Below are 25,256 nucleotides of genomic sequence, written 5' to 3' on the forward strand. Positions count from 1 at the left end.
ACAAGTTTCATCAGTTTTTTTCAGTGTTTTCATTCTATTTGTATGACCCAATTTTAGTTCATTGATGATAACATGCTTTGATTTAAACTCACTTTGATGTCAAGTCAGTTTGATTCAAAAATCCTGTTGTATTTAACTCATTTCAGTTTTCCTGATGTAATATTCTTGTACATCAGTAAGTAAGGATTATCTTTACATTTTTTTGAACTAGCAGAGAATGCTTGCCTATAAGATTACCAACCCAAAAATTATAACATTTTTATTTAGCCATTTCTTTCTCAATGAGGAATAATAAGCTTGTACTCTCCCTTGAAATTTCCAAACAATTTTAACCTCATTCTTGACTTACCAAATATATTCTTTAGTTCTCACTTTCATTTTAATACATTCCAACACTATCTCCTGACAAGATGCCATATTATTTAGACACCAATTTTTTAACAAGCAGAAGGAGAACATGCAAACATTATGTGCCAAGAATGTATGTCAGCATCCTAAAAACTGCCAAGTTTCATCGATGATGATTTGCCTTCTTGATTATTTTGACAAGACTATCCATCGTAATAACCTTGCCACTATTTTTTCACTTTCTTAGATATCCTTAAAGCCCTCCCCTAATATTTTCAAATAAGTTTCAAACTCTCTTCTGTTTTCTACTGGCAGAAATATGTGAAGCCTCAGGCTCTAGGATTGGCAGTGAATTAGATAAAAAGAGTTTTAGTGCTGCAAGTGTTAGCTGTAACCTTTTGTCTGAAAATAATCAAAACAATTTCTCAGGAAGAAAATATTCTGCACGAAAAGTCATGTTAGACTCAGTCAATAATAATTTTTAATTTTTTTCTAATGTATATAACATATTCAAGGTTCTAATTTAATAGAAAATGCAACTCAAGGTAATATGAAGGATATAAAACATTTAGAAGATATAAAAGCCTTCTAAAATTAATAAGTTCTAGAAAAAATGATAATGCATATCCTTGATTTTAAATCAGAACCTGTGTGGGGTTTTCAACATCACAAATTTATCAATCTTATTTTTTTAACAGCTCAGAGTTTTATATCTGGTCTGGGATAAGATAGTCTACCCTTTAGATCAAATATTTGATATCTGTTATTATTTATTATAATATATCTGTTTCGGTACAGAAACAGCTGGAAATTAAGCTGCAAGTGTCTGCAGCTTCTCTGCCTCCACACTCATGAGAAAAGGACAAAGAGGCAGAGATAATAAGTTGAGATAACATTTAACTGCGAAAAACAGCAATAAGGTGAGGAAGACAAACAATAACAGCAACAATACTAACAGCAACAGTGTAGAAGAGAGGGTGACTAAATTCCAAAAAGGTTTGAGGAAGACCTGAGCAAGTCAATGCTACCACAGCCAGTGACACAGAGCTTCCTGAGAGAAGGGAGAAAATGGCAGGCACTACTGCAGCCATTCTCCCCTGAGCTGGAGACAACAACAAACAATGATGGACAAATCGTTTGCACCATGCTTCTCCCCAGACTTGAAACAGAACAGGACTGGACATAGCCTACAAGTTGGACCATGTTGCCCCACCTTCCCTGTGGCTTTGCTCCCCTGGAAAAAGGAACAAAAATGGTGTACATTCTGCTGTGCATTTCTGTGTTTCTTCCAGACAAATCCACATCCCCAAGAAATTATGTGAACAGTATAAAATAACCTACATGTGCCCTCATGGCTCCAGGATCCATCCCCCACACAGCAAGAGTGAGAAAATAACTGTCTTCTGGTTGAAACTAGGACAGTTATGGAGCCAGTTCACTTAAAACAGAAGTTACTGGGCATTTTAGGGGGAATCAGAGGTGAAGGCTTTACAAATCACAATCCTCACTGGATTAATCAGGAGATTTTATATTCAAAAGTGATTACTCTCATTTAGTCTGACAGCTTTTGTTATGGAATTGTAGGACTGCTTCAAATGCAATTGCGGGGGTTGAACTAAAATTACACATTTTATAAAGTCTGCCCTGTTAAGACACTTTTTATGATAAAATTAACCCATAACCCCTGAAGGTACCTCTCAGTGTTTTATGCATCTTCCTAGTTTTTCTACCTATAGGACCTCATTCTACAGTTTTTATTGGTTTTGAACAAACTAGGTTATTCCAGTTTGTTCCCTACAAGGTATGTAAATAATTCAGTTACATAGATATATTCTTCTACTTACCTTCAAGATGTTTTATATATTCCCTATGGAATACAGTCCAAGGCACAGTGTTATTTCAGAGGGCATAATCTGTCACAGATTCTATGACATATCTGTCAGTACTGTGTGGATCTCTTGAACATCCTCAAATATCTCAAGGAAACGGTTGAGTCCTTGTATATAGTGATAAAAGCATATCTTAACCCCCAAAGTAATGGTATTTTCTTAACAAGCTAAATACTTTGAGGTTTTGAAGTCTTCATTAGAAGGAATATTTTTCAATATTCTAATAATTCTTTTTGACCTTTGATACATAAAGTCCCAGTTGATGCATTTATTCAAGTTCCAATCAATATGGTTTACTTTTCTAGTGCAAACTGTGTAAGTGTATTTTTACTCTTATTGTTTGTACCTTTTAATTAAAAAAAAATGGTTTGTCACAGTTAAGAATGTAGAATAACACTCACAGAATGTTCTGAGTTAGAAGGGGCCCAGGAGGATCAAGTCCAATTCTTATGTGAATGGCCCATACAGGGATCAAACCTGCAAATTTGGCTTTATTAGATACACATGCTTTAGCCAGCTGAGTTAGCTTGTTCAAGGTGGTTAAATAATGTATTTTTTGCTTCATATTCATTTGGGTGTTTTTGACGGTGATTTCTTCAGGCTTAAATAATGGCATTAAGGTACAGATTTGAACTGTTTTAACCTTTGAGCCTTACACTACAATCCCTTGTTTCTTGAAATGTAGTTGCAACCTTGATCATAGGTAAATATGCTGTTCTTTCTACCTCCAAAGCTGAAATTATTCTCAAGGCATAACACGAGTTATAAGACAAAATCTTTAATCAAGGCTCAGTGCCCAGGATAATGTTTGTTTCTAGACTTATCTGTGTAATGCATTTGTTGTGCCAGTAGTCTCCCTTTGAAGGTTTAAATGGATGTGTTAACATGCAATGAATTTAGAGTGTGTGATTGCCACTTATATTTTTTTCAGTGTCAATTTGTAGGGAAAAAAATCAATGTAGTAGTACTTCACTTACTATTTTAAGTATGAAATTTTAGAATTAAACTCATTAATTAAAGCATGACTATTAGTATATTTTTAAACAGATATTAAAAATGCTGTGTTTTAAATATGACATGCTTACAATATACTGGATGAAAATATATTTAGGTAATTTTTATTTAAAGTGCACAAAATCCCTTTTCTCTGATTAGGTATTGCTGCAAAAGCATTTTCTTCCAGGATTTAAGCTCAGAAGGCACATCACCTGAAAAAAAGTCCTATGACCTGCTTCAAAACACTCCAAAGCTTCTTGTTGAAACTTGTAGTTAAACTCACCTTCCACTTTAGTTAATGAGGAAAGAGTAATGCAGCAAAACACCGAGAAACCATTTAATCTGAAGAAGAATATTGGTACAGACACTCCAATTCCTCTCTGTCCTCCATCAATATAGGATAATACAGTGCATTCAGGATTCCACTATCCTTAGCATAACTCCACTGGCATTAGTGGATTTCTAGCAGCAGAGTAGCATTTTACAGTAAGTCTGTGCAACTGGGGAATTAGTTACATTTATTGACCATTTGTTTGTGCAGCTGTTTCAGCTGCTAATCATTAGTTGTATGAGTGATCTGAATATAGTTTTGTGCTGTTAACTCTGACACTCTTATTTGATAGTTTGTTTTTGATCTGTAGGATTTAAGATATGGCTGTGTATTGACCACTTACCATCCTGATTAAAAAAACTCGTAGCATTCTTTGATATGTCTGTCAAGTGAATTGATTTGCCTTTATTGCTTTTCTTCCTAAGATGCCAGGTTCACTGTGAACACAAGCCAATTTTTATACCTCTTTTATGTGTTTTTGACAACACGATTTTGCTTTTTTTTCTGAAATTTCCCTCAATGTAGCATTTGGTTTAATGGGTTTCTAGAGTAGGAACCTAAACCTCACCACAAAAGAACACACTAATATATGAAGTTAGGGACTCTGAAAAAAATCTACAAGTCACAGCTGAGACTAAAGTCAACTAAACCTCAGGATTTTTTCTGGAATTATGACTTTTTCTAGAATTAAAAGAATCAGAAATAGTTGTGCAAACATTTGATAGGTGGTCAACCAATGAGAAACCTCTAGTTTGTGTATACATAGGGTATAGTGACACCCAGAGGAAAACAAGCAAAGCCAGATTTTCAGAATCCTGCAGCCAAATTCTCTGAATTATTGAAAATAAAATGGTAATGGTACAACATAAAATAATTTTAAAAAGTGTTATAAAATAATTTATCCAAGGGGGAAAATTAGGACATGTACTTTTCTCCCTATCAGTGCAGGGCTGTTCCTTAATGCCCTTTCTTAACAATTCTGCTATAATCAGGAGACATAATGGTTGTCACTCTGACAGAAACCATTGCCACTTATCTTCAAGACATAAAAAGCTATGGCAGAAATTTCAAACATGTAAGATTACTTATGCTTAAGGAGAAACCCACCTTAGAATATTAGCAGTAAAAGTCATTAAAGTCTTACAATTGTATCAGACTCTTTCAGTAAGGGCAACAGTTCACTTGCCTATTACAAGTTAATCACGTTATTCTTGAGAACTTTTTTGACCTAAAATCTATAAGCAGAATGACTGGAATTCTTTATATAATACATTTCTCACTGTCAACAAGTTATGTTTCTGAAAAAAAAGTAAAGGAATTAAGATAATTCACTTTAAACATGGGGTTTTTTTGAATGTATAGGACATGAAAAACAAAATTATTGCAGTGAAACTGCAGAAAGTTTATAATTCTGCATCTCTAAGCTTGGATCATGTTTCACACATATTTCTTATGAGCCCAGCTTTCGGTGTGCATAAATGCTGATTCTGTTTCAATTCTTGCAGCTTGAATGTAGAAAAGCGTGTCATTTGGATAGCAAATATCAACATTTCTTCTCTCCAGTTCTTCAAGGAAACAAATGGATAAACACAAGCAGCAGAAATTAGTCAAGCAAGTGATCTATTAACCTAATGGATATAGAATGGGGAGCTCATGTACTGCAGTTTAAATCTCTGGGGTAAAGCTCTTTGCAGCTCTAATTTACCAATTTGTTAAATTTCAAACACAACTAAGAAACATTACAGCCAATTAGTTCCAGTAAGACTATAAGGCTGTATATTTAAATACCCCACTTGTACTGCTGTCCTGATAAACTGAAATATCTCTCATTTCTTTCCAGACTGTTCCACGGTAGCAGTTGTGCATAAAAATCCCATTTGGGACAAAAGTGAAAAGTCCTTGAAAATTAAATTGAATTTGTTCAATTAGGCTGAAGAAATATCTAAACCAAGTACTAGTAGGAAGAATTTTATTTAGTTTATTTCTGTCAGATTGGAACTTTAAAGGGACTTCAAATGATCAAAACTGTTTCTATTTGAACTTAAATGGCAACTCTAAATCTGTGTTTATATAGCATGCAGAAATATGAGTTTCATATGAATCTGGAAAAAATAATTTAAAAAATAAACAGCACAAGGTTGCTTAAGGACGGTAAAGTTACCAAGTCACAGTGAGGCTTTTATGACTGTATGTTCTTTTGTCTAATATTGTTTATATTTTCTGCAATTTTAAATTTTAATGATCAGCAGTCTTGCCCTTTTTTTAAGTTTCTAATGTGTGTTTATTTCTTTGTCCCTCTGAAATATACCTTACTGTGTTGTACCTCAAGAACTTTACATTTCAAATGAAAGCATGACATAGATATACTCAACATACCAAATGAAAGCATGACAGAGATGCTTGGCAGAACGCACAGCTGTCTTCTATCAAGCATAGAAAAAGGAGATGATGAAAGCATATTAAAATTAATAAGTTTTTTTAAGACCCTGACCCCAAAAATTCAAAATGTGACCCCAGTCACATTCTTGAGTATATTTCCTCTTTGTTACTACAGTCAAAGGTATTATATTCTGATTCAAGCCAAGCATGAATTTTCATCTGTATTTTACATTTTTACTAGATTAGTATCACTTACCATAAAACATAGGTTGCATATTGTATATATCTATACAATATGTATATATGTGCATTTACCAAAAATGTATATTATAAAAATTTATATCTATTAATAGATACACATGCAAACAAACAAATGCACATATACACACAAACACAAATATATATGTACATGTATGTATCTATTGAGCCATAGCATCAAATGAGGTATCATTACTTGCTAGTATAGGTAGAGAATTTAAAGATTAAAACCTGCACCTTCAGGAACATTTAGTACACTGGCTACACTTGATTTGAAATCTTCAAAAGTTATCTTTCCAAACTGCTTGATGGATTTGAGATGTTGTTTTGCACAAGATGATTAATTTTCTTAACTCATTCTCAGGAAATTGTTTGATATAAAACAAAAGCAATTTCTAAAAGTCCACCCTGACAATTGCATCAGGGTTGGAGTTTCTTTACATCAGACCGTAGCTTTTAATAGATCCCTTTCCAAAACAAAAAAAAAAACAAAAAAAACAAAAACAAAACAAAAAAACAACAAAAAAAACTAGAGAGAGGTAATTCATATGTTTTCATTTACTAGAGATTCCTTAGTTCAAACCATTTTGTCAGGTCCAAATTAATACAGACTAAAAGGGAGAATATAAAGATTAAGATGAAGGAGAAATCTTCTGCCTTGTAATGCCATCAGACCTTGAAGAAAGAAAAAAAATGAACACCCAAGAATAGACCTAAAATTTGTATATCTGACAAACATGTCCAGTGTAACAACTGCATTTCACATCTAACTAGAGAGATTAATTTAGTTTTGCTTTTACTGCTCTTGGACCACCATTCCACAATCTGGATCTATTGTTCTCATAAGAACTGTGATAATTTATACATTCTCACCTAGCTGATCAAGGGAAGCCGGTTGATGCAATGTTTTTGGATTTCAGTACAGCTTTTGATACTGTCTCTCACAGGATCCTTCTGGACAAAGTGTCCAACACAGCTGGATAAAAACATCATGGTGTGATGGGTGAGCAGCTGGTTCACGGGTCAGGCACAAAGGGTTACAGTGAATGGGGTGACATCAGTGACCTGTCACTAGTGGGGTTCCACAGGGCTCCATCCTTGGCCCTGTGCTCTCTAACATCTTCATAATTGGCTTGGATACAGGACTGGATGGGACTGAGCAAGTTTGTAGATGATGGAAAGGGAGGAGCTGTTGACTCCTTCAAAGGCAGGGAGGTTCTACAGAGAGACCTCAAAAAATCAGAGGGCTGAGCAATCACCAACCAGATCAAGTTCATCAAGTGAAAGTGCTGGATTCTGTACCTGGGATGGGGTTACCTTGGAGGTATGGACAAACTGGGGAATGAGAAGCTGGAAGGGATGTGAGGGTCCTGGTCTATGGAAAGTTGAACATGAGTCCACAGTGCCCTGGCAATGAGGAGGGTCAGTGTGGGGGGCATCAGGCACAGCATGGCCAGCCGGGCAAGGAAGGGGATTGTCCTGCTCTGCTCTGAGCTGAGACAGCCTCATCTCAAGTGCTGGGGGCAGTTTTGGGCACCACAATGTAATAAAGGTATTAAACTATTAGAGAGTGTCCAGACAAGGGCAAGATAATGAAGGGCCTTAGGGGAAGCCATATGAGGAGCAGCTGAGATCCCTTTGTCTGTTCACTCAGGAGAAGAGGAGACTGAGTGGAGGCCTCATTGCAGTTACAACTTCCTCATAAGGGGAAGAGGAGGGCAGGCACTGATCTCTTCTGTGTGGTCAACAGTGAGAGGACCCGAGGGAATGGCCTGAAGTTATATCAGTTTAGACTGGATATTAGAATAAGGTTCTTCACCCAGAGGGAGGCTGGCCACTGTAACAGGCTCCCCAGGGAAGTGGTCACAGCACCAAGCCTGACAGAGTTCAAAAAGTGTTTGCAAAAAACTCCCGGGCACATGGTGTGACTCTTGGGAATGGTACTGCACAGGACCAGAAGTTGGACTCAGTGATCCTAATGGGTCCCTTCCAACTCAGCTTATTCTGTAATTCCATGATTCTCCACACCTCACAGTACAGCAGGGGCTCGCAACTTCTTGGCCCAGGGAGCTGGAGGCATCAGGGGCTCCCTGGGGGGTGGCAAGGCAGGGTGTTACCAACCAGGTCCATCCTACTGCTCCAGCTGGGGAGCAGGGAAGGCATAAAGGCAACTAGGGACAATCCTGGGGGTGGGATTGATGGAGATGGTATATTAGCCCACAGGTGGGGGTCAGACTCAGGCCTAGTGGGCAAAACCAGGGTCAGGCATAGATCAAGATAGCCAGGTAGCCTGGGCCTGGAGCAAGGAGCGTGGCTGGGCACAGACCAGGCTGCAGCGTGGCTGCTCTGCTGCTCCAGCAGAGCCAGGCACTGCTGCCCCAGCAAAGTCAGACTCCATGGGCAGGGGATGGTCAGGTTAGTGCTGAGCTTTAGGGTGTGCTGCATGGGTCAGCTGCAGTTGTTTATTTTCTACAGACAGTAGCTTGATCTGAAACATTATGTAGTACAAATGATATACAGGTTGCTACCAGAGTATATAACTCCTTTTTTGACCTGGAAAACTTATTGACCTTAAACATTAAAAAAAACTTCACAAATTTTTTTTTTTGTTTCCAGATGGCATACTTATGAAAAACAGTAACTGATAATCATGATACAAATTTCTAATACTCAATTTTTTAATCTTGAGAAATTTGGTTCTCAGTTTATTTCAAAATTTACAAAATTATCCTTGGTTCCTTTGATCTTCTCCAACCATGCATGAAGGCAGTGCTTTGCTGCAAATCAAAGAACAAAGCAAGCAGTAGCATCTGCTTCTGTAACCACTGATTCCTACCTGCAGAAGAGAGGAAAGAACTTCCTCTGACAGAGCTTGTTTGCAACTCAGCCTCAGATAGGCTGGGGACTATGCCTGCCTGATGCAATTACACGCCAGCTGACAGTAGTTACATGCATGTCTTGTAACTGAAAAAAAGGAGCTTATGAGTTATTTTTATCTCTTCTTATCTTTTATCGCTCTTTTCTTATTTCTTCATTTAAAGGAGAAATTTTACTTGATTGTCAAAATCCCTGTAAGTAAGGTGACTGGCAAATGGTGGAAAAAATAATGAACAGAGGTGAGTTTCTATTAAAGAGGAAAGGACTGTGATGATAGGGGCTGGAAAGAACTACGGGGGTCCAAGTGACAAGTTCCAGCCAGCAGTGTGCCCTTGTGGCCAAGAAGGCCAATGGGATCCTGGGGTGCATTAGGAAGGGTATCCAGCAGGTTGTGGAAGGTTATCCTCCCTGCCTTCCCTGCCTTCCCTGCCCTGGTGAGGCAGCATCTGGTGTATTGTGTTGAGTTTTGGGTCCACCAGTTCGAGAAAGACAAGGACCTACTGGAAAGGGTTCAGTGCAGTGATATGGAATGATTAGGGCACTGGAACCTACCTCTTAGTAGGTAAGGCTAAGAGAGCTGGGCTTGTTTAGCCTGGAGAAGAGACAACTGAGAGGGCATTTTATCAATATGTACAAATATCTTAAGAGCAAGTTACAAGTGGATGGGGCCAGACTATTTTCAGTGGTGTACAGTGGCAAGATAAAAGCCAACAGGCACAAATGGAGACACAAGAAGTTCCATTTGAGTAGAAGGAAAAGCTTCTTTACTTTGAGGGCCACCCTATGGAACCTCCTCTAGGTGTACCTACCTTAGTAGTGGAGCTGGACTAGATCATCTCCATGATCCTCCAACCACAACTATTCTGTTATTCTGTGGTAAGGAGAAGTGAAATAGTCTCTAAATTTTGTACTAGTTGTTGTTTTCCATGCACTGTTGAGGTTATCAAATTTTGAGGGGAAAAAGTCCTGTGAGAAATATGCCTTAGCAGAAAAATGTCAATTATAACAAATCTTTCTGGACCATTTTCTACTTAATAAAAGGAGAGGGATTATTTCGGGTGTAACTAATAAAAGAGTGAATAATGAAGAACAAATAATGACATATTTGAAAGAGATTATCAGATGCACTAAACAGAATTATGTAAAGCATGACTTAAGTGCTCCAAGTATTTTGATTTTTTTTTTTAATATCTGAAATATATTCAAAGACTATTGAGACGGTGTAGGTTTGGTTTTTGGTTTTGTTTGGTTGGTTGGGGGCTTTTTGTGAACTTGCATGTTTAGGACAGTCTTAAAATATTTATTTTAAAAATCACTGATAATATACTCAGGTTTTCAGTTTTTCAGATTTTCAGTTTTTCAGCCTTCTAACTTCAATGTTCAGCATGATAAATGGTTAGATTAACAAAATGTTAATGAATGAGCAACAGACAAAATGTTACGGTAATTAGGTGCTTGGTAATATGTATGGAATATTTTTGTTTGAATTGGCCTTATTGTGGACATTAAATGTGTGCTCAAAGAGGAAATGAATGCTATGAGTTTATGTGCAGGCATAATATAAACTAACCATTACAAAAATCCATAGCTGCAAACAAAGAATTATAGGAAACCATTAACAAAAAACAGTGTTCTGTAATGGAGTTGTAGCTTAGATATAAATTGAGCTTAATGGAATCACGTTATTCTGGTGTTGCTTTATCTCCATGACAGATGAATTGGGAATTCTCCTTTTCAGTCTTATTTTTTCCCTAGTAAGAAAACCTTGTTCTTACAATTTTTATGCCTAGGTCACTTCTACAAAATTTTAATCATTGGTATTACTGTATTTTGTCTTCTATCTAGTTTGTCTTAATGTTTTCTATAGTGTGCTGGTCAAAGCTAAATAGTCTATTCTCACTGTTATGATAGTACTACAGGGCAGGACTCAAGAATAATCTCTGTATCTTGTATGACACTGGTGTTAAAAGCATCCCTTATATAATTCCTTCCTACAAGAGCATCACCAATTTTTGATCATTAAAAAAAAATTCTATTTGAATGTTAGAAATATTCCTTATATGCAAATAGTCCTTATTTTATATTTCTATCTGTGGTGTTTGCAAGCAAAGTGGAGCTGTTTACTTTGTCCTTATTACATTTCACAGTCTTTATTTCAGATTGTTTCTCCGATTTATGAAGAGAATTCTGTCCTCTCAAGTGTTTTGAAAATCTCATGTTTTGTATCATCCATCTACTTTGTACTTTTATGCTCTATGCCATCAACTAAGTCTTTCATAAAAATACAAATCATGCTAGTTCAGATTTCTGTGATCTATGGCATTTATAATGAAATTTGGCAACACAGTAATAACTACAGGTCTTTGTGTAGCTTTGGAGTTTTGTCTCATTTTGTTTGAAATACGGTTTAAAATATAACACAAATTTAAAGAAAGCAGAGATGTACCTCACATGGTATTGCTCTACAGAGAATTCATTCTCTCAGGAAAAGGCTTTGCTTACACACACCAGGAAATGTCTTAGCTATATATTAATGCAAGGATCTCAGAATGATCCCTTGGCAATAATGGATTATAATGTAGTAGTAAAAGGGAAGCATTTCTCACATACTATAAGAATTAAATATTCCATATAATGTTCTAAAAAGATTTATCTTGAATTTATGATTCCAGAACCCATCATAATGCTACAGCTTATAAATTTGAACTGAGAAAAGAGAGCACCTAGTAATGGAATACATTCAGAACATGATAGGTAGAAAATTAACCTTATTCTGCTCTTAAGTTGGTCATAGCTTTCACAAATACCATAAAATATCTCTGATTTTCAATCTGCATTTCCTTAAAATTAACATCTAGAATAAATTGGGTTTTTATTACTATTATTGCAGGGTACCCTCTCCTTGAAATTACTGTTAAGGTCACATAGAATAAAATTATATCTTTAAGTACAAAATTATTTTGATAAGGAATGTAAAAGCCAGAAGATACTGGCTCCAGATAAACCAGCATTTGAAATATGTTTGATATGCCAATAAATTGTCTGGATAGTTCAGAAACTGCAAGTGCTAGGGAAGTATTTCATAGTTCAAATTCATGGCCTTTTTTCTTGTTGAAATAGAATTAATGACAATCCTATAGATCAGATACACATTGTTAATTTCACAAAGAGGCTAATAGTTTCTTCATTTATGAAAATAGGTTGCTTTAGTACGCACAGCCTGAGCCTCATTTTACACCCACAGGTTCTCAGGATCCATTCTCTTTCACTCAACTTTAGGCATTTTTTCAATGAAAGACACAGAACTACATCAATTAAAGAGTAATTTAAATATATACGCACACAATAGAGAGAGAAAAGGAGAGAAGAATCAACTGTGAACAGAATGGAGTCTTTTCATCAGTAAAGTACAATACATTATTTCTTATAGGATAAAATTCACTTTACCCTGAAAACCCAAGTAATCATTGTGTGAGAGAAAATGTGTGAATGGGATGAAAAGATAAAAATCAGACACTTCTCAAAGTAAGCTAGGGTAGGGGGCTGTAGCAGAACTTCCCTGTGATGACTATAACAACTAATCCAACAGAGGAATTAGGGCATCGTTCATACTATGGCATTTAGAGAGCTTGTTGCATTTCCCTATGTTTTATTGCATGGGTTTTTGGCAGATCTACTCAGACCACCTAGGCTGCTTTTCTTCACAACTTAGGCATGAGATATCATAATCTATCTCTTTTGCTCTGGGCCCCCTACTACTTCTTTGAGCCATGATTACAACACCATTACACCATTACACTATTGCATATTACAAAGGGTTTCCAATTTTTTAAGTTATGTTTCTCTCTACCCAGTTATAAAACTAGAAGTTCAGGTTAGATTAGATTTTGAGAGATTATTCTCAAGAAATTGGGATTCTCTCTCAAATTAAAAAAGTTGATTTTGATCATATATAAATATATACATTCTATATAATTGATACAAGATGACATTGGTAAACGTGCTAATTTACAAGCCAGATTTTGTCTTGGAGTTATGAAAAGAAAGTCTAACTTTTTCATGTCTCATTTTGTCATGACTTTTTTTATATAGATGGAAATATCACTGTTATTCAGTGAAATGCTTTTTTATGTTTTACCTATTAATTCCTGTTAATAAATTTATGTTTTTAATAATCATGGATTTTGGTCCTTTAGGACATATCAGACAACCTTCTGAAAAGGAGTTTAATCACCAGATTAATATGGCACATAATACATGTGAAGAATCAGTCTTGCAACAAATACTGAAAGCTCCTCCACTCATCACTCCAGTTCTAATTTTTTTCTCCTTAATTTTCTTTTTGCTTCCTCAAACATGCAATTCTGAAGAAATCAGTAGTACACAGCTACCAGGCATCACCTAGGCAAGGCTACTCCATGTTTTCTTGATCCTTAGAGCTTTTGATGCGTATCTGCTAGTGAGTATGTGTAATTATCATGAATACATTTAGAAGTAAATTTCAGTTGCTTTCTCATAATCTCAGGAAACGCTTCTGAGAAGAGTTTAAATGTAGATGTTTGAAACCTGTCATCAAAGCCAAGAGAAAAGACAAGCAAGTTTTAAGAAAGGTAACAGGCTGATTTTTCTTTTGCGTGTTTAGAAGATTTTGATTTGGTTTTGAGAGTACTTCTGTCTCTATATTTCAGAAGCCATGCATGCCAAACCCAGGCTTTTGACCTATGTGAATTGTACTATAAATTGTAGACACATATTGGCCAATGAGTGTTCAATCCCTGCATGCTCACTTGATTTCTTGTTCTGGTAGAAATGAAAGATATTATAAAGTCATAATAATGTTTTTTTCTAAAGTTTATATTTAATGAGCAGGTTGGATTGGGTTTCAAGTTTTATTCTCAAAAGGACACAAGCTGCTGTGAATTTGCCATAAAGTATTTGATAAATATCTGGCAAGATATGTCAGGAGTAAACAAAAAGTCAAACAGGAACTGGAATGTGAAGTTGCATATGTTATCTGAGCAGACATTTCTTTATTAAACAACCAAAGATGATACATTAGACAGTGTCTCTGACATGAGACTGAGATCTAAAATGTCTTGTTTCTCACCAAAAATATTCTGAGAAATACAGATGCAATAGATGACACTGGTAGACCTCTACCAGTCTCTATGTTGAGAACTTGCTGCAGGAGGTCTGTCCATGGCTCTGAGGCAGCACACAGGACTTCAGTAATTTCTGTGCCTTCCAATACCCATAATCATTCTGTAGTGGAAGGACCTGAGTCTGTGGAAGATATTTCCTGCAAAATCCATTGCACTTCAAAGAGCACCTGATATGAAAATGACGTGTACAGCCAAATATACTACTATTTGCTACTTTTGTCTTTTGTGCATTTATATTTATTTTACCTGTTAGCACTTTGAAAATTATGTCCCATGATTCATTTTTCTTTAATGTACCACATCCTGTCTTGCCAGACTTAAGATCTAATATATAGGTTTGCTGATTCATTGGTTTCCATGTACCAGCTTGTTGGTTTGCTGGCTTGCTTGTTGTTGATGACATTGAAAGAATCTATAGGATAAGCTGTTTCTACAAAATCCTTCCAAACATACATTAAATAATTTGCTCTCGGTGGTCTGTGCTGTGAGAATGCTAATGAAGTTACATTTTACTGTAATAGTGAAATAAAGAGAATTGTTGAAACTTGACCTTACTAATTCAGGACACTAGCTATTATAGAGAAGGGTAGTTCAGAGGTTTAGGCAAATTCCCTGTGAGAATTGAATGTAGGAAATTTTCTCATGTGATAGCCCTCAACGGACTTCTTTTCATTAACTTTGTACAGACAGCAATGCAACACCCAAGAGGTATTTGACAGTCTAATTTGGAACCATAAATGCTGCTACCATGTGACTAATTTTCTTCACCTACTGATTATGTCTGACACAGCATACTTCAAAAAGTCACAGTGCATGCAAATAACATGACAGCATAACTGTACTTACAGTATTGTGCTTACTTTGATTAATTATGGTGTAACTTACTGGAAAAAATTATCAGCAAATGCAGCAAAAGGACACTGCTGTTGTAATAAACACAATCTAAACTGAATCAGCAAACAAGATACATTACTATTGTCCTTATTACACAGAAAAATACTTCTTTTAGTTGAACTATATAAAAAAGCTTTGACATTTGCTTGTATTTGTTTTTTGTTACCACTTATTAGGATTTTTTCCTTTCCTTTAATGAAAGATCAACACCAGATGCATACTGAGAGAAAGAAAAGTATTAACTATAATGCCTAACATTTTTTTTCACTAATTGTAGATAATTGCAGATATTTTTTGGTTCCTGTGATTTTCATTTTTCTTCATTACCGGGACAAACCCTAGGGATCTTTAAAATAAAATAGGAGCAATACCACTGAGCATACCCAGCCAATTATATACAGCATATCCACTGATCTGACGCACAGAAAAATAAATTCCAATATATATCATGTAACTGAATAATTATACAAGCAATAGGATTTAAGAATTAATTCATTAATGTATGCCATTGTGGAAAAATAAGTATCATATAAATCACACACATTCTGTGTCACAACATTTCTCATAATATTAGAGTTACTACTCAAATGGTTTTCAACACATTCTACAGTTTTTAGCATACATTCAAGAGGCCCAAGGAAAGGAAGCAATAAGTGAAAGAAAGAGTGGCATGTGAGAGAAAAACTGAAAAACTCACATATCAAAAAGCTTTATGTAGGTAAATTTCTATCTAGATATCTAATAATATCAGTAAATTCAATATCCTTCTTTCCAAATGTCAACTGCTGCTGAAAAGAAATTATGAAAAAATTTCAAAGAATAATGATAAAAAACGTCAAGAATAATGCCATAAATTAATTAGTACATATTTTTGTATTGTTAATAATACCAGCTATAATGTGAGGGTTTGTTGTTTTGGCTTGATTTTCTAATCAGTTAACTCTTTTTTGAAGAGAGAATGAAAGAATGTGCTCTCTTTTAAAGACTGAGTTCTGTTAGTGTTTCTTTACAATACAGACAAAGGCATTTCTTGCTCTGATAGTTAAAGCTGAGAATGAACCAGCAGTTTGGAAGACAAAAAAAACCAAAAACCAAACTCTTTACAGCGAACGTCTTAGACTTAGTGCATAACAGGTCTTCATCTTCCAGAACATCATTTGACAAGATAAAAATATTTTGCTGCTGCTGGGACAATAGTTCTAAATATTTAATGATTTTAATTAACCTCCATATAGTTGAAAGTTTAAATTTTTTTCATGGTATGTTATGTACCTAAAAACACCATGGTAAGCATAATCTTTTTTACAAAACTGGTAATTTGAAGTACATTGAGACATGAGGGGAAAGTTCCAGATAACAAATTCATACAAAGTAAACTTCAGCACTGTAAAAGTGTGTTTAACTCTTCTCAAATTCCCTGCTGATTTTATGACCATCTTTTGAAGAAGGAATGATACTTGATGGTGGTTGCAGTGGCAGAGTGTACTGTTTTATGACAGTTTTGACGCTTACAGAAGTAGTTTTCTCTAAAGTTCCAAGAGTTCATCCCACACTAAAATCCAGCTATTTCAATAACTCTAACAGTATTTCTTGCAGCTATCTTGTATTGTTACATAAGTTCTTTAATACAATAACTGTACAAGCACTCTCAGATATTCCCAGTGAACAAACATCTCCTGAGAACATAATTGTTGTCTGAAAAAACATAAGTTCCAGCCTTTTACTTTAAAGAGTAATAGACAGAGATTTCTTACTCAAGAAAGAAAACAATTTTTTCAGAATTCATCTTTCTGCTTCCATAGTTTTTATCCTTATGCTTGTACATTTCAATCAATCAATTAGATCTGAAAACACAGCTATTCAAAGAAAGCTATCACATTGCTGATGGAGGTATGGTTTAGGGGTGATTATGATTGTGCTGGGTCAGTAGCTGGGTTAGATGACCTTTAAGGTCTCTTACAACATTGATGATTCCATGATTGTGGGAATAATGTACATGCAAAATTTCCAATATCAATAAAATATACATCCCTAACAGCATGGCAACAGGAAAAATCCTTCATTTAAGTCCAAATCTGGAGATCAGTTTAACTGTGTGGACACTAACACTGTTACAATACACTGACTGGCTACTCTGGCATATTTTAATATGATTTATAGATCAGGTCACTCCTGTACCTATTCCTATACACTATCTCTATGTGTCAGCTGTCCTCAGAAATGCCTACAGACAGCAGTGGCCCTGAAGTTCCTCATGACCCTAAAATTCGCCCTCCATATGTACTTTCTGGTGTTTAGAATCTAATTTGCCCTGAAGATCATCAGAAGTCATAAAAAAGGCATTTTTCTTCCTGTCTTCTTTTAACAGGGTCTGATCTGATGAAAACGCTCTGAGAATATCTCAATTTAGAGCTTATGAAAATATAGGACATACTTTAAACATGTTGTGATTCTTGTTTCTTCCAAGTATTTTAGCTTCACAAGGTTTCTGTAGAGTTTAAAAGATGGCATTTCAGTCTCTGTGTCTGAGAGTTTCAAAAAAATATGTCCAGTTATTCAATATGTCCAACTGTAAACCTTAAGATGAAATAAATTCAGAGCAACAATAACTCAGATTTATAGCTTAGTGTATTCCTTTGGGATATGCAGTTCAGTCTTTTCACAAACCATAGTGGATTCAAGTCCTGAAGATGAATAAGAATTTAAGTAATGCTCTGTTTTTGGGGAGGGGTATGTACTTTTAGTGGGCCCCTATTGATTTTATCATAGTTTTAAGCATCTAATTTCTACAAGCAGATCAGTCTGGATAAGTGCTTAATCTAGATGCTGATTATCTAGTCTGAAGCACCATGACATTAAGAAAGAGCTATCATAAATGCAGGGGACGTTTAATATTAATCTTCAGGAAATAAATGAAAAGGTGGTGTTAAGAACCAATGTCACTGTTGAAGTAGGATTTGTTTTCATTTTGTTTTCTCATCATCATTAATGTTTCTGGGGTTCCTTCCTATTTGAGAACCTTAATAAAATATGACATTTTTAATAATTCATGACACAGGGTATGCAGTGGAACAAATTCTATAATAAAATGCAGTCATACTGTACCAAGTTGAACACAGCAAATTTTCCCTTTACTAGTAATGGGAGATGAAAAGTGAGAAGGAAGCACAGAACAGATCAGGTTGAAAAGAACCACAGTGGGTCATTTGGTCCAACCTCCTTGCTCAAGCAAGGTCATTCTAGAACACATTGCACAGAATTGTGTCCAGAAAGTTCTTGAATATTTCAGAGACAGAGATTGCACTTGGCAGCCTGTTCCAGATTCCAGAGGATCTCTGGGCAGCCTGTTCCAGTGTTTGATCATTCACACAGTAAAGAAATTATTCTGCATATCTAGGTGTAACTGTCAGTCAGTCCATCCATTTCTGTCCATTGCCTCTCGTCCTGTTGGTAGGCACCACTGAATAGAGCCTGGCTCCATCCTCTTGAAGCCGTCCTTTCAGACACAGATAGACATTGATGAGGTCCTCTCTCTGATATCTCTTCTTGAAACTGACCAGACCCAGCTCCCTCAGTCTTTGCTTGTGAGAGATGCTCCAGATTGTAAATTTGGTTTGTTGCCCTCTGCTGGAACTGGACACAACACTTGCATTTTGGATAGTTCTTCTCCCCCAGCTCTCCAATCCATGGACGTCCTTCTGAGGCTTCTGCACAACACTCTGGGTTGTTGGCCACTCCTCCCAGCTTTATGTCACCAGTAAACTTGCTGTGGAGGCATCTGGACCTTCATTGAAGACATTGATGAATAAGTTACACAACACTGGGCCCAGTGTTGAACTCACGACAGGTCTTGTACAAGACCCTGTGTCACTTATTATAACCTTCTGTGATCTGCTGTTCAGCCAGATGGGAATATCAGAAGAAACCAGAGGTGATATTCAAAAGTAAAAAAATAAATATCCAAAGTAAAAATAATTTGTGACCTTGAATCCTAATTGGGTATTTTCATGGAGGGAGTGCCAGGCATTTTTTCACAGAGGCAAAAGATAGTTTAAAAAATCAACAAAACAAACTGTGATTTAGAAAGGCATTCATGAGCTTTTCTTATCCTGGGTTGGTTTTATCAAATATGATATTGAAATCTTTTACTAATCAAACTTAAAGACATTTTTAACACCGTTCACTGGATATTGTCCTAAAATAAGCAGCACAGACTCCTTTTTGGTTGATATAAATTGGCCATTCGTGCAAATTGTACATAATTTATACAGTTTTCCTTTTACTTCATGTCAGCTTCTTAGGTTTGATGAATCTCATAATGTTTTTTTGTTTGTTTTATCAGGAAACCCTAAATCCCCAACACCCAGAGATACAGAACCTCTGATACAGGACCTTTAGGTCCTATAAATAACTGTTAGATGTTTGAACAGTCACACGAAAGAAGCAACAGAGTTGTTTCAAGTTAGTATCTGCAATTAGATTTGTATTTTATATAGAATTTTCCAGACCTCTACTTATCTGTCTTATATTCACAAAAAACTTTTCACTCTGATAAAAGCAGACAAAGGAGGAGGGAAGAAAAAGGACAGAAAAGTATGTATTATTCCCTTCTATAATACCTCAAAATTGTCTGCTGAATTAGTTAAGATTGGTTCAAAATCAGATTTCAAAAACTGAAGTTATATCTGATCTCTCTGACACACCCTATTCATACAGCATTTATGCAACACTTACAAGGTTACTGTCATAGAACATTTGAACAAAATCTCATTTTGTCCTGACAGGTTTCTGTTCAACAGGTAATAGATGGCAATGTGCCCTCCTAGCCATACGGTTTTGTAAGCTTAATTACCTTCTGCCTCCTCTCATCTTGCACAATCAGTCCTACTACATTCATTCTGAGAACTGATTTGCTATTCCTTTTATTTGTACCTAGAATTTGGTCTGTGGAACAAGCACAGCTGCTTGTATCCTGTGCCAGCTTCAGAGGTTATGAATACATATCTCTGCATGTCCATTCCAGAGTCCAAAAATCTCACAGAAATCAGAACTGTGAGGTTTACCCCAATCCAGATAGAAAAGGAAATTATATTCTTACTTCTTTATTATGAGGACTCTGTACCTCATAAAGCTGTCTTCTGTAAAAGATATGACCCTCTAATCATGTGTAACTTTGGAAGTATTTCTGGTGGGTCCAGATTCTTTTGGTATGCACTAGCTTTTTCATCTTTTGTCAAAAAAATAAGAAAAAGTCTTCACATTTTAATGAAAGTGAGACAATGAGCTAAACAGGCTAAAGCAGTTCTGGATCTGCACAGGAGAAGTGCTGTAAAAAGCAACAGCTTTTTAAAATGAAAGATGGAAGTTGCTAATGTGTCTATGCAGCAGCTAAAAAGATGTTGAGGGACACTGAATTATGACTCAGATTCAGATTATTCAGTTATCACTGCAGATATATAGAATCCTGCTGGTTACCTAATTTTTCCATTGAAATACCCCCCTTCAAAGAGCAAGTTTGCTACTGTGCAGAGCAACATGACAATTTTTAATGATTAAAGATAATTTCTGGCTCTAAGTAACACCATATTCCATTTGTATATGGTAAATTAGCTTCTAAAAACTTCTTGGGTCTGTTTTGTGGATTAAATATTAATTTTGAAACTGCTGAAACTGAGGCTTTATTCATTTAGCCACACGTATCTGCATGGGGTGACGTATATTACAATGCCTGTAGGAAACTTATACACTTCTAAGGTTGAATCTGGGGCTCAGAGAGTTTCCATGTTGTCAAACAGTATTAGACATCTATATATGACCAACTGACTCAAGTCCTTAGTCCTTAGATAATGCTCTTTTATCCCATGCAAAACAGTCAGTCAGAAATCCTGTTATTCCAAAAGATTAACTTGAAGTCTTTGCTTAGTAGTAGTTCATGATGAACAGCTGCTATTTTACTTCTAGCATGAATAAACTATTCCACGTATGATGTATGATATATATAGTCTTATTAAAATCTTATGCATCTTTACATTGAATGAATATGGAAATGCTGTTTATGAGTATAAAATTAGTTGAAATAAACTGACTATGCTTTGAATAATTACACTATATATTTGTAATGAAGAAAATTTCCTTTCCTTTTATATTTGGGATTTATATGTGGACTTCTTCCTTGACTACAAGGAAAGAAGAGTTCTCCACAAGATTCTCCAGAGACCTCTGTCTAGATCAAAGAATGGCATTGACACTAACAGGGAACACTGCCTGTTGAAGAACGTATTTTCTGACAAGCTTAACCATATAGAAGTTTCAGAACCATTTTGTCAGGGACCAGTGGTTCAAGTTATACTTAGACTGAATTGCTGTCATTCACTTGACTGGTTTATGTTAAATATAACAAAAAGAAAACTCAGTGCTTTGAAGGGCTATGTAGCATATACAGTTTCTCATTATTATGAATATATGGTCTTACCATTATTTGATCAATTGAGGTCCTGTAGATATCTTTTAGTGTGGAGTATGAAACGCCCTCAGAGAGAAAGGTCCTCTTTATTCAGTGAACCTGCATATGGAATTCAGCACCACACACTCAGAAGGAAAAAAAACCAGAGATGTCTCTGTATAGTATAAGCCTGAGTAAATACCACCTTTCCAAAATGATGACAAGTGCTTAACTGTAATTACATACATTTCTAATGTATTTTTTTTATCTGCTGAAAACCCTGGTGCAAGATTTTTATTTTTTTACTTATTGTAAATCTTGGGCTGAACTTTTCTCCTTTTTACAGTGTGATAACTTCAAACTTATCCTCAGTGCCTTGCTGATATCAATTCTGACCCAACTGCATCCTGCTGAATTGCATGAGGCCCTGCAAAGTAGCTTTTATGTTTTAAGGTACAACTACCATAATCTTCTAAACTATCTGATAAAATTTTAATCTCTCTGCCCTCCTTTTTAGAAGTCAGCCAAGGAAAGATGCATTGACAGCATCTTATTTTATTTACTTCTCACAAATCCCTATGTCTGCCATGTTTAATCGTTTATCTTCTTCCTCCAGTTTTCCTTCCCCCTCCCTCTTACTTTAATCTTTTCTTTCCATTTGGCTTACTGTGGCTGAAGTCCAGTTTTGCTCTATTCTAATTATTGTGCAGACTATATTCTTTTATCTAAACACACTCTTTGTTTCCTGAAATGCTCCTGTACTTTATCATTAGATTCTCTCAATGTCATCACTACTTGTGCTTTTCCTGTCTTCATTATTTGATCATTGATGACAGAAAGGATGAACTGCAGTTTATTAGATTTATTCTGTGGGGCTTGTTGCTAGGTGATACCCCTTAGCCACTGCTATAAATACTTAATAATCTTAAGATTAAATTTTCTTGTTACTTTACATTTAAACAGTGTAAGGTACCTGAACTTTGATGATTTAAAGTGCATTAGAAAACTATTTGGATTAAGAGAGAATTCTGATTGGCTACAAGATTATTGCTAAGGGATGGATTAATTTGTATGAAGCACACGGTTCTGCACTGCTGTTCAGTATTTCAAACTGCAAAACTCATCTTGTTCCAACAGTTTGACATACCTTTTTTAGACTGGAACTATTAGGAGAGAAAAAAACACAACTAAGCAAGCTATTTAGTAATTATGAGGTAACATTCTAGAAGGACTGAAAGTTTGAGGCTCTGCTGGGTTGTACGATTGTCCTATGCTGATCACATACCTTATGCTGATTAATATTTTTCCAACTAAACCTTGCTGTTTAATATTTATCCAACTAAAATTAACTATTTAACTCATGTATGATCTTGAAAAAAATACATTAATACAGAAATATAGTACCATGAGTGTACTATGGCTGTTGTTATAAGAGTGTCTGCAAAAAGTCATTTTAGCATCTGAATATTTTTGTAATTATGCTTTCAAATAAGATTTTAACCAGACACTGGAATCAGAATGGAAAATTTGCATTTGCTGTCATTTTTATCAGTCAAGAGAAGTTCAAACATATTTTCCTTAGGCCTGTGCCCTTATTTAGGTTAAATCATTGGTTCATAACCCTGTCAGTATATAGGAACCATAAACTAAACCTATTTTAACCTATTTTCCTATTTTGTTGCAATAGGAAAATAAATTAGCCTTTTAATCTAAATTATTAGTGGGCCTCATGACTCTTGTTTCATCGAGACCACTCACTTCAAAGATTTTTTTCTTCCTTTCACTTTGTATTATGTTCTTGCTTAGTCCACTTCAGGGTTTTGAAATATTACTGAAATGAGTTTGAGCCACAAAGAAATTAGGCAGATATTACACCAACTGATAATTTAGGTAGGATGTATAGCTTTACAAAAGTAATTTCTGAATGCTTAATCCTTATAAAAGGTGCAAATGTAGATAAAATTACAGAAAAAAAAACCCCAGTCATGTAATTGAAAAATGGAGAGAAATTAAACTGGAAGTAAATGTGTAAATGAATGAAATTCGAAACTTAGTATTGCTTAACAGTACAATGAACGAAAATATAAGGTAGGAGCCTGCATGATGAAGGAAAACATCTTCCCAAAATGAAGACGATCTAGAAAAAACAAAGCACAAGATCAAAATATAACAAGAGATCAAAATATCTCCATATTTTTATTTTGGTTTATTAAAGAGAGGGACCAGCATTCATTTTATTATAGCGCATAAGTATTTCCATGCAGGAGAAATAACTGTTAAGGTGCTCTTAAGGTGATCAATATAACCAATATAAAAGCCAGAAACATTCAAATAAGAAACCTAGGAAAATTCTTTAAAATTCACAAAAAATTCTATCCCTGGAAAAGTTTGCTAAGAGAAGTGTTGCATTTTCTGTCTCTTGAAAATTTTCTATATTTGTGTAATATTAGTCTCAATGCAGTGTAACAGTAATATGCAGGGGTCTGTCTTAAAGGTCAAACGATGTGATCTAGTCATCATAGGCATACAGACACACATACATATATAAATGTACTATATATATATGTGGTCAGGGGAGCCATTAAAAAATTCCCCCATCAAAGTGAAGAAAGTAATTAGATAAATACCAGCCAAACCCCCAAAACCTTTAAGTAACTAAACACAACAACAACAAAATGCAAATGGGATAAGTCCAAAATTCAGCAAAAAATGTATTCTTTGGTCAGTGCTTAATATTTTCTGTCAAGGATTATAATCCCACTGTACTGAAAACAATAAAAAGAAATAAAAGTGGCTTATATTCTAAACTGGCAAAACACAACACTGAATAAACAGGGTCTGCAGGGTAAGATAAGGTTACTGTCCAGGCAGGCATGTGTGGATAAATTAGATGTGACAATGGCCCAGTCATCACATGTGGTCATCAATCTAATCAATGATAACAGAGCAATTATTCATGCGAGTATTTTAGTACATATTTTCCCTTACATTTTAGACAGTTTACTTAATTGCATTTGTTTATAGCCTATGAAAAGCAAAAGTCATAGTCATACCTACTTATTATTTTCAAACTTACTAATGTAAATTAAAATTCACAAATCAAAGGACATCTGTGATTTCCACCAATATATTTCATTGTGTCACTACTTTAATATTTCAGGTAAAGAAATCAGCTGATCACCAATACTTCCCTAGATTTGCTGACCATGACTTTAACATTACAAACCCTAAATCCTGAAGCATCAATTCAGTAACCAAGCCTTGCCTTCACTATTCATATTCTCACTACAGAATGTGAATGTCAACTTCAAAGCCATCGCTTCATTATGCCAAAATATTTCACCTAAAATGTGCAACATAATTTAATAATACTGAGGTCTGCTTGTGGTGGGATAAAGTTTTCACCAAGGCACATGAGAGAAGACACATAAAACGTCTGACCAGCATTTTCATTAAATAACCCCAATGATAACTGCTAATCTGAACAGATTTATAGTAGCTAAGTAGCATGAAGGATGAGAAGTTATAAAACTTTAAATAAATATAATAATATTTATTAATGTTTTGAGAATTTCAGTTTTGTTTTTCAGTAGTAATTATACCCCAAATTGACAAAACTTCCCGAGTTTTGTTTTGGGGTTTACTTGGTAAAGAAGAGAGTTATAACCTCATAAACAGGC

At 35.3% G+C, this 25,256-nt stretch overlaps 2 long non-coding RNA genes across 15 annotated transcripts in view; one reads left to right on the plus strand and one right to left on the minus strand.

The window, feature by feature from the left end:
* Positions 1-8,382, minus strand: part of LOC135299424 (uncharacterized) — a 22,510-nt gene extending 14,128 nt beyond the window's left edge. For both annotated transcript variants that reach the window (XR_010361421.1, XR_010361422.1), the window contains exon 1: positions 7,075-8,382. This is a non-coding gene — a long non-coding RNA (uncharacterized LOC135299424). The remainder of the gene's footprint in view (positions 1-7,074) is intronic.
* LOC135299423 (uncharacterized) overlaps positions 7,256-25,256 on the plus strand; it is a 53,197-nt gene continuing 35,196 nt past the window's right edge. For 5 of the 13 annotated variants that reach the window (XR_010361408.1, XR_010361416.1, XR_010361419.1 and 2 more), the window contains exons 1-4: positions 7,256-7,525; positions 13,604-13,688; positions 19,477-19,595; positions 21,923-22,029. This is a non-coding gene — a long non-coding RNA (uncharacterized LOC135299423). Of the gene's footprint in view, positions 7,526-7,632; positions 7,754-7,781; positions 8,617-9,242; positions 9,318-9,337; positions 9,955-13,603; positions 13,689-19,476; positions 19,596-21,922; positions 22,030-25,256 lie in introns of those variants that run through there. The other 8 variants (XR_010361412.1, XR_010361411.1, XR_010361410.1 and 5 more) reach the window with 8 other exon arrangements.

This window comes from Passer domesticus, chromosome 4 (genome assembly GCF_036417665.1).
Source record: "Passer domesticus isolate bPasDom1 chromosome 4, bPasDom1.hap1, whole genome shotgun sequence".
In the NCBI taxonomy this organism is placed as follows: Eukaryota; Metazoa; Chordata; class Aves; order Passeriformes; family Passeridae; genus Passer; species Passer domesticus.